Below are 15,554 nucleotides of genomic sequence, written 5' to 3'. Positions count from 1 at the left end.
CAAGACACCCCCAATAAAGGATTGGTTCTGCAGGTGGTGACCCCAGACCACTTCTCAGTTCCTATGCTTCCTGGCTGATGTTTTGGTCACTTTTGAATGCTGCTGGTGCTTTCACTCTAGTGGTAGCATGAGACGGAGTCTACAACCCACACAAGTGGCTCAGGTAGTGCAGCTTATCCAGGATGGCACATCAATGCGAGCTGTGGCAGAGCATGGAGGCGCTACCAGTAGACAGGCCAGTACATCAGGAGATGTGGAGGAGGCCGTAGGAGGGCAACAACCCAGCAGCAGGACCGCTACCTCCGCCTTTGTGCAAGGAGGAACAGGAGGAGCACTGCCAGAGCCCTGCAAAATGACCTCCAGCAGGTCACAAATGTGCATGTGTCTGCTCAAACGGTCAGAAACAGACTCCATGAGGGTGATATGAGGGCCCGACGTCCACAGGTGGGGGTTGTGCTTACAGCCCAACACCGTGCAGGACGTTTGGCATTTGCCAGAAAACACCAAGATTGGCAAATTCGCCACTGGCGCCCTGTGCTCTTCACAGATGAAAGCAGGTTCACACTGAGCACATGTGACAGACGTGACAGAGTCTGGAGACGCCGTGGAGAACGTTCTGCTGCCTGCAACATCCTCCAGCATGACCGGTTTGGCATTGGGTCAGTAATGGTGTGGGGTGGCATTTCTTTGGAGGGCCGCACAGCCCTCCATGTGCTCGCCAGAGGTAGCCTGACTGCCATTTGGTACCGAGATGAGATCCTCAGACCCCTTGTGAGACCATATGCTGGTGCGGATGGCCCTGGGTTCCTCCTAATGCAAGACAATTCTAGACCTCATGTGGCTGGAGTGTGTCAGCAGTTCCTGCAAGACGAAGGCATTGATGCTATGGACTGGCCTGCCCGTTCCCCAGACCTGAATCCAATTGAGCACATCTGGGACATCACGTCTCGCTCTATCCACCAATGTCACGTTGCACCACAGACTGTCCAGGAGTTGGCAGATGCTTTAGTCCAGGTCTGGGAGGAGATCCCTCAGGAGACCGTCCGCCACCTCATCAGGAGCATGCACAGGCGTTGTAGGGAGGTCATTCAGGCACGTGGAGGCCACACACACTACTGAGCCTCATTTTGACTTGTTTTAAGGACATTACATCAAAGTTGGATCAGCCTGTAGTGTGTTTTTCCACTTTAATTTTGAGGGTGACTCCAAATCCAGACCTCCATGGGTTAAAAAATTTGATTTCCATATATTTTTTTTTGTGTGAATTTGTTGTCAGCACATTCAACTATGTAAAGAACAAAGTATTTCAGAAGAATATTTAATTAATTCAGATCTAGGATGTGTTATTTTTGTGTTCCCTTTATTTTATTGAGCAGTGTATATTCTGTGAATTGTCCATGGCTGTTCTGTCTCTCCATGGCTTAATAAAAAGTAATTAAAACTAAAATCCCTTTCATCAAGAGGGCCACACCCTAAAAGAGTTGTCCCATCTGATCTCCATAGGGAGGACTTCTCTCTCCCTTGGTCATCAGCCAGGAGAACCTCAAGGCGGACGTTTATATATTGCCAATCAGGTAACGTAGGATTGTGCTGTGTCCACCAGAATGGGTGGACACTCGATGCAGATACTCTATACTATGTGTCCTACAGGGACTTCCCTCTCTATGAAGTCCATACACCCTACTATTTAGGTCATGCATTGCTTTTAAATATTTTCCTGCCCTTAAAAAAACAAAGCAGATATAGGCAGAAGTGTTATCTAGCATCCTCTATAGCCTCTCCTCCCTTGGTGTCCTCTTTCCACTTTCTTATCTTCTGGCCTCCAATGCAAAATGTATAATAGGGCCCCACCACCTATGATGTTACCTTTAAAAAAAACTGCTGCCTTTCATACAGCTGGGAGGCCTTTGGGCCCCCAAGAACCTTTGCTCAGATGTTAGGACTCTACAGCTCCTCTGCTAAGATGTATTATCAATGGCACGTGGTACAAGCTTTTAGTTTAGGTAGAACTTCCCCAAAGCAGTGGTTAGGAAGTTAAACTCAGCAGGAAGCATCAATGACGCCCCATGATCTTGTTCTTCTCTTGCCTGCAGAGTTGTCCATTCCTCCTGGGTGCTCCTGCTCCTGACTACGCCCCCGAGGGAATTTCCGATGATTATGCAGCAGAAGAAATAGATGACTTTCAGAAGTTGGCTGATTTGGTGAGATATATTTAGCCCCCGGTGAAATCCCGGCTGAGGTAGCATTCTTTGTAAGTGCACCTATTTGTCATTTCAGATTTGTGAATTGGGAAACACGACCGCACGCTCCGTCACACATTCTGCTTGGATTAATAATTCAGTTACAGGAATGAGCAGTCAGCACTGCAGCCGACGCCAGAAGGTGCTCCCACTTCATGAACTTTCTTTCAAAGTTCCTACCTTCGCAAGAATAATAAAATCATTAAAACCGCTTGGCACAGTGACTGTAATACAGTGCGATTAACCCCTGCACCGCTACCACACCGGGATGCACCAATTTTTGCAGGTTCCCAATCAGATAGGGGATGCCAATCCTGTGGCTGCCCAGCTATGGTGTGACTACGATAGAGGTAGGTCCATGAGTCAATATAGCCACCATTTTGCTTGGATTGTCACGTGATCCAGTCCATCTCTTCTTGTGTATGGCATCCATCGCTTTGGCATGACTTAGTCTGTAGCAAAGCCATTACATGGGGCACTGGAGATGTCTCTCCTCCCATTTTTGAAATCCATGACAACCAGGGGTGCAGCTGTGTACCGTATGTCCACCCGTAAAATTCTCTTAAAGGGGTTGTCAAGGTCCTGAAATAAAATTAGTAATGGCACAATGTGTGAGCAAAAATCCCCTCACTTGCTGAGGCCACCCTGCAAGAGTGTCTCTGTCCCTACCACTTATGGTCCCAGCCTAGCCCAAGGTACGACATGCTGACTCCCTGCGCATCGTCACCGCACCGGTCACTTGCTGCGCATGCACATGTCATGGTTGAGGCCTCCATTAGCTGTGACATGCAGAAAGTCAGCACATTTCCCACCAGGTCAGGATTGGAAGTGGCAGAGGCACAGACACTATACAGGAGATGGGACCACCGAAGCAGGTGAGTGGGTTTTTATTTTTGTTTTTTTTACTCACTCATCAATTCCAGACATCTCCAATTTGTTTGGGGACCTGGCAACCTTTAATTTCTCACAATCTAAATTTAATAAATTATCACAAGCCCTCGACAGACCGCAACCCACATCAATTCCCAACCACTGGGTGGCCACAAAAAGACACCTACAGCATAAACAGCTGCTGACAGAGTATTGTCATTTTTTAGTTAGGCCTCTTTCACACGGGCGTTGAAAGGTGCGGGTGCGTTGCGGGAACACCCGCAATTTTTCTGCGCGAGTGCAAAACATTGTAATGCGTTTTGCACTCGCGTGAGAAAAATCGCGCATGTTTGGTACCCAAACCCGAACGTCTTCACAGAAGTTCGGGCTTGGGATCGGTGTTCTGTAGATTGTATTATTTCCCCCTATAACATGGCTATACGTGAACATAATAGCATTCTGAATACAGAATGCATAGTACAATAGGGCTGGAGGGGTTAAAAAAATAAAATAAAAATTTAACTCACCTTAATCCACTTGATCGCGCAGCCTGGCATCTCTTCTGTCTTCTTTTTTGCTGTGTGCAGGAAAAGGACCTGTGGTGACGTCACTCCGGTCATCACATGGTCCGTCACATGATCTTTTACCATGGTGATGGATCATGTGATGACCGGAGTGACGTCACCACAGGTCCTTTTCCTGCACACAGCAAAAAAGAAGACAGAAGAGATGCCAGGCTGCGCGATCAAGTGGATTAAGGTGAGTATTTTTATTTTATTTTTTTAACCCCTCCAGCGCTGTTTTACTATGCATTCTGTATTCAGAATGCTATTATTTTACCTTATAACCATGTTATAAGGGAAAATAAATATGATCGGGTCCCCATCCCGATCGTCTCCTAGCAACCGTGCGTGAAAATCGCACCGCATCCGCACTTGCTTGCGGATGCTTGCGATTTTCACGCAACCCCATTCATTTCTATGGGGCCTGCGTTACATGAAAAACGCACAAAGAGGAGCATGCTGCGGTTTTCACGCGACGCAAAAGTGATGCGTGAAAATCACCGCTCGTGTGCACAGCCCCATAGAAATGAATGGGTCAGGATTCAGTGCGGGTGCAATGCGTTCAACTCACGCATCGCATCCGCGCGGAATACTCGCCCGTGTGAAAGGGGCCTTATTTTTTTTAAAGCTGGTAATCTTGCAGCAGTCATCTTCAGATATGTGTATAAGATCTTCCTCTGCACGAAGCACCGCACCTGAGCTCGAATGCCCTAGCAGGTCCAAAGGCCCCATTCCCCTTGAGTATTATTATATGACAATTGATGGGTGGAGGATCTTCTGCCAGTTCTGCATTACTGCTGCCAGCCCCTGAGGATCCTCCTCTCTGCTTTTCTTAGCTTTAGTCTAGGGGCCCCTCCACCGTCCTCTGCTCTTTCATGTCCTGTACAGTATATAATTCCTGAAGAACACTTCTCTGCTGAAGATCAGAAATAGACAAGAGGCTCTACAATATGTATCCGGGAGACTCCAGTACCGCATTGTACCACCTTAAACCCTTGTAGACCGTAACGTTAGTCACTGAGGTTCCATTGACCAGTTTATTTCAGTAATGGACTTCCTGCTGTATTTTAATCTTCCACATCCAGCCCCAATTAACAGTCCATATAATTAGGTTTCAAGGAACATAAAGCTTGAATCTATGTCACTCCGCCCCTACTGAGTGCGCCGATCACAAGGGAACTGTATGGCGGTACAGTGGAGTATGACATGCATAGACTTAAATAGAAGTGCATAAATAATGACGCCCTCCCTCATATAAAATGTACCCGCATACCCTGCCATACCTTCCTCTCTGAAGGGGTTACCTGTTCCTATGCTCCACTGTAGTTGTATTAATACATCAAGCCTAGCCATACCCCCTACACCTGACAGAAGCCAAAGGAGTCTTCTTCTGGCATTCACCTGGGGTGGAATATGTCAATGTACCTTATTGTTAGGGATATACGGTAGCATTAGCTTGGGGACCTATGGGCGCTCTATGCCATTGTTTACCTATATGGTGGCATAGGTCGGGGCATCCACAATATCTTCTAGATGTACACAACCCAGACATACACTGCAAAAACAGCATGAGTAGGTAGAGCCTTCATCTCCTAGGACCTAGGCTTTCCTAGTATCCTCCTTCTCCACTGAGGATTCACATCGCAGTACCTATAAGGAACTCAACCATCTACATACAAAGACAACATTGCCATCAAGTGATACTTTCGTACATTGTAACAATTTTTTCTAAGTCCCTGAATTGTAATAATGATGACCTGTCCTTAGGGTAGGTCATCAACTCCTACTCCTGGCACCACAGCGGATCAGCCCAGAATAAGCCCCGCGACAGCACAGCGCCACACAGCGGGTAGTGGCCGTGAATGGTACTGCAGCACCGCTCCCATTCACTTCAATAGGATAGGTCATCGTAATTACAGGTCAAAGGGTTGTCTCCCCATAATATATGCCACCAATGTCAGATCTCTGGGACCTGCTTCTATCTCTAGAACGGAATCCCCAAATTGAGCGGAGAATAGCCACGGAAGCGCGGCCACCCTCCATTCATTTCTGAGGGGTTTTTGAAAATAGGGGAGCGCTGGCTCAACAATTTTCCGCAGTCCCACAGAAGTGAACTGAGCGCTGTCCGCGCTTGCACGGTGCTTTCTCCATTCATTTCTAATAGCTGAGTGAGCGGAACTCCCATAGAAATGAATGGAGAACACGCCGCGCATGTGCAGTACGATCGCCTTGACTTTCAGTTGCCTGTTCTGGAAATAGGTGCAGGTCTCAGAGGTGTGACCCACAACCACGTGACATCGGTGGCAGATTCTACTGATAGACAATCAATGTTTGAAGTGAGACAACGGCTTTAAGGCCTCATGCACACAACCGTTTTTTTCCCATTTACAGACTTTTTTTGCGGTCCGTAAACGGAACCGCTCATTTCAATGGGTCCGCAAAATAACGGAATGTACTCTGTATGCATTCCGTTTCCGTTTTTCCATTCCGTTGAAAGATAGAACATGTCCTATTATTGCCCGCAAATCACATTTCGTGGCTCCATTCAAGTCAATGGGTTCGCAAAATAAAAAAAACAACGGAACACATACGGAAATGCATCTGTATGTCCGTTTTTGCGGAAGCATCTATTGAAAATGTTATGCCCAGACCAACTTTTTTCTATGTCATTACTGTATACTGTTTATGCCATACGGAAAAACGCAACCGAAAAAAACGGAACCACAATGGAAACAAAAAAAAACTGAACAACGGATTCGTGAAAAAATGGACCGCAAAACACTGAGGAAGCCATACGGTCATGTGAAAGAGGCCTTTGGGCTCGTTCACACTAACTTTTTTTGCGTTTCGTATACAGAACTATTCATTCCCATGGGTCCGCAAAAAAACGGAATGTACTCCGTGAGCATTCTGTTTCCGTATGTCCGCAATTCCATTCCGCTAGATTTTGAGTCTTGTCCTATTCTTGTCCGCAAATCACGGTCCGTGGCTCCATTCAAGTCAACGGGTCCGCAAACAAAACGGAACACATACGGAAATGCATCCATATGTCTTCCGTATCTGTTCCGTTTTTCGTGGAACCATCTATTGAAAATGTTATGCCCAGCCCAATTTATTCTATGTAATTACTGTATACTGTATATTCCATACCGAAAAACGGAACAGAAAAACGGAAACGGAAACACAACGGTAACGAAAAACGGAACAACGGATCCGGAAAAAACGGCCCGCAAAACACTGAAAAAGCCATACCGTCGTGTGAAAGAGGCCTTTCTCAGTGTTTTGCGGTCCGTTTTTCACGGATCCGTTGTTCTGTTTTATTGTTTCCGTTGTGTTTCCATTTCTGTTCCGTTTTTCCATATGGCATATACAGTATACAGTAATTACATAGAAAAAATTGGGGTGGGCATAACATTTTCAATAGATGGTTCCGCAAAAACGGAACAGATATGGAAAACATACGGATGCATTTCCGTATGCGTTCCATTTTTTTTTTTGCGGACCCATTGACTTGAATGGAGCCACGGAACGTGATTTGCGGGCAATAATAGGCAATAATAGGACATGTTCTATCTTCCCACGCAACGGAAAAACGGAAATACAGAAACGGAATGCATACAGAGTACATTCCGTTTTTTTTGCGGAACCATTGAAATGAACGGTTCCGTATAGGGACCGTATACGGAACGCAAAAAATGGCCCGTAAACGAAAAAAATTAAAAAACGGTTGTGTGTAAGAGGCCTAATGACGATGACCTATCCCGGTGGCGTATCCTAGCGATATCCCAATGTCTGTGTAATATAAACCCTTTAAATAAAAATTAGAACCCCTTTAATACGCTCTTCTATAGCGATGTAGCAGAGCCGAAATAGCTTTCTACTTATTTATTTATTTGACATGGCACATGGTCCACTCAGCTCTGCTACATCTGTATATATATATGCGTGGTTCTGTATCCGTGTGTTCCAGCCCAGTTGTAAAATAATAGTAATTACAATGTCACATGTGGCTTCGGCAGCAGAACGTCTCTATATGAACTAATTTAACTGCAATTTGAAAACCAGGGGAAAATAGGTCAGCTGTGGCTTTTATTGCCTCTGGTAACGGGAGGACGGGATAATTCGCCTTCTGAGGATACAGTTGATGTCGGAGATTTAGTGCGCTCACCTGGGAAGGACATTAATGCTCTCACATGTATTTAGAAATTGCTCCTTCTTCTTAATGGAGAAACTGACTGGAAAGCGTCTCGTGCTCATCGGGATCTTCCTCTCTGCGAGGCACAAGAAGACATTTACCGGAGAACAACATGACATTTAACGAGGCTGAAGGGAAGAATTTACTTAAGAGGAGGACGTGGTATAAGCCGCCTAATACTGAGACGTACTGTCAGAGGCCCAGGCTGCAGATGTACTAGGATGTGGACCCCTCGAAATATGAACTGAAGCCTCGTAGTACACACTCCTCCGTGATATGACCGCATGCACTAAAAACACTAAACTGTTTCACAATCCCGGCAATACAAAAGATACAATGTATCAAACCAATGTGAACAGTATAATAACACCGTGCTGAAATGATGTCAACATTCAGTACACAAATAATACCACCATATCAGTAACATCATAAAACAGTGCAATATAATGTTTCCATACAGAGCTCAAATGGCGCCAACATAGAGTGCAAACCTAATACCACCATACAGTTCTCAAATAATGCCCAAATACAATACCACCACCAAACAATGCAAAAATAATGTCACCATATGGCGCTTAAATAGCAACCCCATAGAATGCTAACATACAGTAATACCACCATACAGTGTTCAAATAATAACAGCATACAGAGCTCAACTAATGCCGCCATACAGCACTTAAATAGCGCCATAATAGAGTGCTAAAATAATACCATCATACAATGCTCAAACAATACCACCGTACAGTGTTTAAATAATTCCATCATAATGTACTAAAATAATACCACCATACAGCACTCAAATTATACTGCCATACGTTGCTCAAATACCAACATGCAGTGTCCAAATTATATCAGCATACCATGATCAAATATTACCTCTTTGGGGCTCATTCATACAAACGTAAGGGCTTCGTGCCCATTTTTTGAACCGCAAATAGCAGTCCGCAATGCACGGGCACCGGCCGTGTGAATCCCGTATAAAGTGAATAAAATACAACCATGATGCAATGCTCATATTATACCAGTTCATATAGATGACTTCAGAATTGTCTAATAATACCACCATATAGTGCAAAAGAAAATCACACACCATACAATAACCAAACTGCAAGTCACCCGACCTTAAGAAACCCACGGCTTTCTTCCCCAAAACAGCGCAACCCTTGTCCCTGGGCTGCATCCACTGACACAGACAGGACTGGACTGCAATACCACACACAGCCTGCAGACAGGGGTGGTGCTGTTTTGCGATGAAAGAAGACATTTTTTTTCTAACCCATGGACGACAAATGTTACTTAGTGTTTTTTTCTTCTCGGAGCCACCGCCGCAAAACTTTTTATTTCTTTCATTAAAAAATCCATGACATTCAAACTAAAAACGGATCAGATCCAGGGATGAGCGAGGGTCTAATTATGTTTGTAAACACGGCGGGACGGAGTTAATTGGCGAAGGGAGGGAAGAGCGCGACGGGCAATGTGGACAATCTGTTCCTCAAGACAAGCGGCTCCATAAACAGGGGGGGGGGGGGCGAGAAATATTAAAACGACAAGATTTTTTATTATTTTTTTCTTGGCTCGCGCTCTCGTTGCGTCTCCGTGTGCAAACGTATCGTCTCCAGGAAACAACGAAGAACAGAACCATTAGTCGGAATTACATGAAGACGAAGATACAATGTGGAAAATCTTTTTATGGAGGAAACCATAAAAAACATGTGCCCCCCCGCCCCCCCCCCCATACCTCAACTTTTCCAAAAGGACCAGAGGGTTTAATTAGATTTCCATTAGCCATGTTCGTTAAATACCACTAAATGTCAGCGATGAGACTCCTGTTTTGATAAGAGGGGAGCAGAGGATCCCATCAGCGCTCCTGCAGACGGAGTTAACCCTTCCTTTGCTGAAGGTTGGAAGAGGAGAAAAACTAATCTAAAAAAAATGTACTATTTTTTTTTTTTTTTACATTTCATTTCTTTAAATTTAGCTCATCTGCTTTCAGTCTTTTTCAGTCATTTAAGTGACTCACTCCGCGATGATGTTTTAATTGCTGCTTTAATTGGGCACCTTTTGGCAATTACGCTGTCAGATTATCCTCGCTTTACAACAGATCAATTGTTGGGTAATGGCGGCTAAGTGACTTACCGCGCACGGAGGAGTCTCGGGGAGAGTTTTAAAAACTCGGTGCAAGTTCAATTCTGAAGTTTAGAAAGGCTCCTTATCTGTGCGGGAGGTATAGACGATGTAGAGCAGGGATCGGCAACCTTCGGCACTCCGGCTGCTGTGAAACTACAACTCCCAGCATGCATACCTATTCGGCTGCGCTTGTAACTCTCAAAAAAGTGAAAGGAGGATTCTGGGAGTTGTAGTTTCAGAACAGCTGGAGTGTCGGAGGTCGCTGATCCCTGATGTAGAGGTCGCAGTTGCAACCAGGGGCCCCGTACCTGACACCGCTGTATAATAAACAGCACACGGTACATAAGGGGTCCCTGCAGAGTTTAGGGCCCAGGGGCTTCAAGTAATGAGGTGTCAGCACCACGCACATTCAGCCTACACGACGGCGCACAAGGTTCAGCTCCAACTACAACTTAGGGCTCATGCACACGACCGTATGTATTTTGCGGTGCGCAAAAAACAGATCCGCAAAAAATACTGATGAAAGTCCGTAATGCGGACAATAATAGGGTATGTTCTCATTTTTTGCAGGACAGACATACAGAAACGGAATGCACGCGGAGTAACTTCCGTTTTTTTTTTTTGCAGACCCCTTGAAATGAATGGTTCAGTATACAGTCTGCAAAAAAAACAAAAAACGGAGCGGACACGGAAAGAAAATACTTTTGCGTGCGTGAGCCTTTATGCAAAGTAGAGGAACGTTTGGGTTGACTTCAGTCTTCAAGGTCTGGACTTTTGCACGTGTTAAACTTTACTTGTGCTGCCATATGGCGCCGTATTATAGAGATGGTCTCCTCTAGAAATAATGGCCGTAATGAAGGCTGGATTTTAATATCGCACCAGATGGGCCGCCACTAATGGCCTCTGTAAGGTGCCCAAAGGGTATGCCACTAATGAGCAGCCCACCGCCAGTCCCCTATAAATATGTATTATTATATTCTCTCCTACTCTTCTGTGTCAGTCTGCACTGTAGATCTGTCATTCTGTTTATAAACTCTTAAGATACCAATGGTCACTCGCTGACTCTCCTTTTTAGGATCTCAAACCGTTACCAAAACGCGTCCGTTTTCTCCCCTCTTATTTTCAATGGGGAGAAAACTGTACGAACTTGAACGGAGTGCGCCAGGATACATTCCGTTCCATTGCGTTGCCTTTCGATGACGCACACAAAGCTGCTGCATGCAGCGTTTTTTTCTGTACGACATGGGCTACCGAACAAGACGGATACGGCATGAAATATGATGGAAGTCAATGGCGCTGGATCCGTTGTTTCGAACACGAAAAAAAAAAACGGATCCGGCGCCCGTTGGCTTATGGTTTTAGTGCCGGATAGGTTTTTTTTTCCCGTGTCCGAAACAACGAATAGACTTACATCGTATTTCATGCCCGATCAGTATTCCATGATGCACGCAAAAAATGCTGGTTTTGCGTGCGTCATGGGAACGCAACGAAACGGAACAGAATGCATTCTGTCTTGTTTATTTTAGAGATAATACAAGCAGAATGTTGCATTATTTACCGGATGCCGTTTTTGCTTATCCCCTGCCGGATGTGAAAGTAGCCTAATACATTACCCCACAGCCCCTCCCCCGCACATATCGCTGAGCATGCCCACTATCACTCCTCTCTCTTTGCTCACTTTACCCATTCAGGCACGATGGCTGCCTCCAGAATATTATTTTCTTAATTAGTAATAAAGTGAGGCTATACATTCGGCGTAAATGACGGTGGTGTGTTTATTAAAGTCACGCGCCCCGGCGCGCTCCCCTATCTGATGCTGGCTCTGCCGGCGGACTGGAATGATTTATGTTCTATATACAAGCTCTTTATCAGTTTGCTGAAATGTTTAATAAGGCGGCGACTTCGCCGCAGTTACGTAGGAAAGTTCCTGCAACATTAACTGTGTTAAATGAAATTGCTGTTGACACAAAGTAAACGGCAGCGGCTCCGTCTGACTGCGTCCAAAGGCTGGAGACAAGCGAAACTCCGAAAGCCGAGGAAGAACGCGCGTCTCCGGCTCAGATTCACCCGCTCACCGGGCATTCAGTGGGCGGTGATTATTCTTCAGCAGGAAATTGCTAAACCCGCCCTTTGCACCAAAACTACACCCATATTATTGTTTCTCCACCCAAATGTCTACTAGGCCACGCCTTTTTGGCCACGCCGCACTCCTGTTTCCTTCTTTGCAGCAGGTTTTACATCAATACTAATTATATCCTTGGCATTGACATTGGCAGCACCGATCCGACAGTGTCAGACGGCGCAGGGACACCCCTTCCCCCAACTGGTCTCACCTAGATGGACCTCTATTGCACAGTAATTCATTCATAAACTTCTAGTAGGAATAATTGAGGAATGGTTTAGCAGAGAGTCATAAGAATAGATGTTGCAGATTTGTTATTACATGGGAAATGCAAGTGGTTACTAAAACAGACACATCAGGAGAGGTGACAGAGGGGGGAGGCTCCTGCTGCAGACAGGACGGAGGGGGGAGACTCCTGATGCAGACAGGACAGAGGGGGGAGGCTCCTGCTGCAGACAGGACGGAGGGGGGAGACTCCTGCTGCAGACAGGATGGAGGGGGAGGCTCCTGATGCAGACAGGACCGAGGGGGAGGGTCCTGCTGCAGACAGGACAGAGGGGGAGGCTCCTGCTATAGACAGGACAGATGGGGAGGCTCCTGCTGTAGACAGGACAGAGGTGGGAGGCTCCTACTGCAGACAGGACAGAGGGGGGAGGCTCCTACTGCAGACAAGACAGAGGGGGGAGGCTCCTACTGCAGACAGGACAGAGGGTGGAGGCTCCTGCTGCAGACAGGATGGAGAGGGAGGCTCCTGCTGCAAACAGGTCAGAGGGGGGAGGCTCCTGCTGTAGACAGGACAGAGGGTGGAGGCTCCTGCTGTAGACAGGACAGAGGGCGGAGGCTCCTGCTGTAGACAGGACAGAGGGCGGAGGCTCCTGCTGCAGACAGGACAGAGGGTGGAGGCTCCTGCTGCAGACAGGACAGAGGGCGGAGGCTCCTGCTGCAGACAGAACAGAGGGTGGAGGCTCCTGCTGCAGACAGGACAGAGGGCGGAGGCTCCTGCTGCAGACAGGACAGAGGGGGGAGGCTCCTGCTGCAGACAGGACAGAGGGGGGAGGCTCCTGCTGTAGACAGGACAGAGGGGGGAGGCTCCTGCTGCAGACAGGACAGAGGGGGGAGGCTCCTGCTGCAGACAGGACAGAGGGGGGAGGCTCCTGCTGAAGCCAGAAAAAGTACAGTGAGAAGGAGGAGGGGAGCATGGCTGAGCCCCTAGCACTGAGAGAGTATTTTTCTTATATATCATATTTCTCAGTTTTACTTGTAATATGAGATAATTAGTATCAAAAGAAAGATGGAGCTGAAGGAAGGAAAGGCCGGGGTCTGTATTTTTTTATAATTTTTTTTTGTGTGTGCTTTTTTCATGTTTAGCGTTCCTTTAAGAAATGGAGATCCTTAATGTCCTTGAGGAAACTTTGGTGATATTATCAGTGTAGTATTGTTGCAATTGCAGCATTGACAGGGTTAACTATTGGGAGCAATTTATTTTTTTCCGACCTCCATAGTTAGAACAGCAGCAGCCGAGCCCCTACAGCTCCATTACAGGCCATTAAGGGGTTAAGTCTTGAAGCTCTACCTGTCCATAAGCAGCACCTCCCTTGTACCGTAGCTGTGTCTGGTGTGCACCTGAATGGGATTGAGATGCAATACCACATATGACCCATAGACAAGAGTGGCGCTGTTTTTAGAAAATTAGTGATTGAAAGATGTATTTTTATTTTCTGGTGAAAAGAAAAAGAAAAAGAGGCACAAAGGGGCACATTTACTAAGACTTGTGTTTTAGACGCTGGTCCAAATAAACCCTCTAGCTGGCGGTGGATTGCCGAAGCTATGGCGCCGGCCTCTACATAACTTTGGCGTATCCACCGCCGATTCTAAATGTAAGACAGCTTCCTTGCTGTCTTAGGGCTAATGCACACGAACGTCTTTTTTTGTCCATGTCCGTTCCATTTTTTTGTGGCCTGTTCACGGAACCATTCATTTCAATGGGGCCGCAAAAAAAAACGGAAATGACTCTGAGTACATTCCGTAAGTCCGTTCCGCAAAAAAATAGGACATGTCCTATTCTTGTCCGTTTTGCGTACAATCCGCAAAAATTACGTATCTAACATGGACATCACACAGATGTCATTGCTTTTTAGCAGATCCGTGTTTTGCGGACTGCAAACTACATACGGTCGTGTGCAGGAGCCCTTACATTTAGACCATTTTCTACGCCTAAACCAGGCGTAGAAAATTATGAATGAGACGGGCCACCCCTTCCATGCCACTCCCAATTTTTTAGACCTGGCATGAGCGGTGAAGAAGTCGCAGATTCTGCTGCACCATGGCGTGCGACAGAATCTGCGCCAGATATAACACACCACAAAAGCGGCTCATATCTGATAGTAAATGATCCCCCAAATCTCTTCCGGCTCCAAACAGAGCATTCGGGTCTTCTGGATTATTGATCCGTTAATTTCCACCCAGTGAACCGTATATGTTCTCCAACTTGAGCGCGAGGCCCGGGAATATTTATGCAGGATTAATTAGCGTGGCTTCATAAAGCTGAAGCGCCATGTTAATGAGGTGGATTAGGACAGAGTTATGATGTCTAAGTATGAACGGATTTCAAGGGATCTATTATCCTCTATAAATTAAAAGTAGCCGCGCTTGTTTGTTGAGCGCAAGCGAGGAAGGAGCCACCGCACCAGCGCAATGTTCTTACCGGGATTTATGCAAGGACAGAACCCGGAGTGTAGAGGACAATCAATTCCAGGGGATAAAGATACAGGATTAGCTTCTGCCTCGGTTACATTCTGCAGGTAGAGATTCCCGGAGCTGCGTGCGATATTAATGTATTGAATGAACCCGGGGGGCAGCTGCATTACAGAGAATAGGATTTTCATCAGCGGCACCAGGAAATCTCCCGACTTGATTAACCGTTAGTTGGAGAAAATTCTTTTGTTAAAATATTGTATTAAGTAGAGTAAAACCCCTTTAAAGCAGGTTTTTAGTTTTATAGAAATTAGGCTTAATTGCTGGATATTGAAAATATTTACAACTTTGTAATATATTTTATTTTCCAATTCTTCACATTAGCTTGCTGTCAGTGAATGAGAACATCCTTGTATGCATTCAGAGCCAGTAAGCCTGTAGATCGCTAGTCCTTACTCTCACCTGAGAAGTGGATACAATGTATCCAATCTAGACAATGCTCTGTGACCCGGGCTCCAGACTGATACATAGTAGTAGACTATGCGATTTGTGCAGCTCATGCTGATGTGTTGAGCTCACAGAGCATTGTCTAGACTGATACAATTGTATCCAGTGAGAGCAGGACTAGCTACATACAGGATAAACCCAAAGAAAGCAACCAATTTTCACACTGCATATATCAAACATCCTTGTTAGTGTTGAGCGAATCAAACGAATTGACATCAATCCGAATTTCAGGAAAA

At 46.0% G+C, this 15,554-nt stretch overlaps 1 long non-coding RNA gene across 1 annotated transcript in view; it reads right to left on the bottom strand.

Annotated features, from left to right (window-relative positions):
- LOC121005425 overlaps window positions 1-12,276 on the bottom strand; it is a 30,943-nt gene extending 18,667 nt beyond the window's left edge. The window contains exon 1 of the long non-coding RNA XR_005779939.1: window positions 12,264-12,276. This is a non-coding gene — a long non-coding RNA (uncharacterized LOC121005425). The remainder of the gene's footprint in view (window positions 1-12,263) is intronic.
- Between the last annotated feature and the right edge of the window lie 3,278 nt (window positions 12,277-15,554).

This window comes from Bufo bufo, chromosome 6 (assembly GCF_905171765.1).
Source record: "Bufo bufo chromosome 6, aBufBuf1.1, whole genome shotgun sequence".
In the NCBI taxonomy this organism is placed as follows: domain Eukaryota; kingdom Metazoa; phylum Chordata; class Amphibia; order Anura; family Bufonidae; genus Bufo; species Bufo bufo.
Note: the sequence above shows the minus strand (reverse complement) of the source record. Positions and strands in the feature narration are given on the sequence as shown.